Below are 1200 nucleotides of genomic sequence, written 5' to 3' on the forward strand. Positions count from 1 at the left end.
CCCTCGAATCAATAGAAAACTCTGTTTTTTAAGAAAATGGCTCCTTATCAATTAATAGTTAATCAGTCTATAAGAAAAAACAACTTCAGACAACTTAACATTAATCGATAACTTGCATCCCTAATTTATACAGGAATGAAATAGATTTTTATCTATTTATATTTATGTAATTAAGTGTTTTAATGATTTGGCCGATTAATCGAAAAAATAATCGTCAGATTAATCGATCATTAAAATAATTGTTAGTTGCAGCCCTAGTCAAAAACCTTGCTATATTAATAAATATTAGTGTTGTRTCRTTCACAAGTGATTCATTCAAATGAATAAAACATTTGAGTGAACGAACTGAATCGAATCACTTCAATAACTGATTTGTAGGGGTGCACAATAATTATCGGCCCGATATCAGAATTATGACGTCATAATTATCGGTACGATATAACAAACACAACCGATAATATATGTACAAGCTTGCTAGCACGGCGATGAGAATGCATGTTTATTTTTATTTTTTTTGGTCAAGCCACGTCCCGTCCGGCACAACCCGAGCAACATTCAAGTTGCATTGGAAAAAACTAATTTCTCACTAGAACAATAATTAGAATACTCCGTGCTGAAAAACCAGTCGTTTTAAGAATTATTAATATTATTTTACCAATTAACCCTATATGTTACACACAGACTTTACAATACTAAACATCGGAACAACTACTCCCAATTTGAGAACATGTAATGTCCATTTCCTCCTCAATGCACCAGCACAAAGGCTTTCTACTAAAATGCTAACAACAACAAGCTAGCTTTCAAGAATTTATCAGGACTTAAATCACTGCTGAGGCTTTTGATAAATCCAATAAAATTGCCATAGATGACGCAGATCCCAAGCAATTTAACGATGGAAATGATGGAGCTTAACAAGCAGCTGTTCACCCTTGCTAAAGACCAAAGCTTTTATCACCTGTTAGCCATGGTTTACCATGCTGAACAGCTGCTGCCTTTGTGTGTCTTTCTGTAAGTATGATGCGGTTGTAATGCATTCACACTTTGATTGACAGGTTATCATTTCTGCACTATTATCTCTGAAGCACTGTTTCAGGTAGAAAAATGTTTTAAATCATACTTATATTAATAATAGGCCTGTCACGATAACAAATTTTGCTGGGCGATTAATTGTCTCAAAATTTATTGCGATAAACGATA

The 1200-nt window shown here is 33.6% G+C and overlaps 1 protein-coding gene across 1 annotated transcript in view; it reads right to left on the bottom strand.

Moving 5' to 3' along the window:
• Positions 1 to 1200, bottom strand: part of nucks1a (nuclear casein kinase and cyclin-dependent kinase substrate 1a) — a 25310-nt gene that overhangs the window by 14606 nt on the left and 9504 nt on the right. The window lies entirely within an intron of this gene.

Source organism: Austrofundulus limnaeus, unplaced genomic scaffold (genome assembly GCF_001266775.1).
Source record: "Austrofundulus limnaeus strain Quisiro unplaced genomic scaffold, Austrofundulus_limnaeus-1.0 Scaffold428, whole genome shotgun sequence".
NCBI classification, from domain to species: domain Eukaryota; kingdom Metazoa; phylum Chordata; class Actinopteri; order Cyprinodontiformes; family Rivulidae; genus Austrofundulus; species Austrofundulus limnaeus.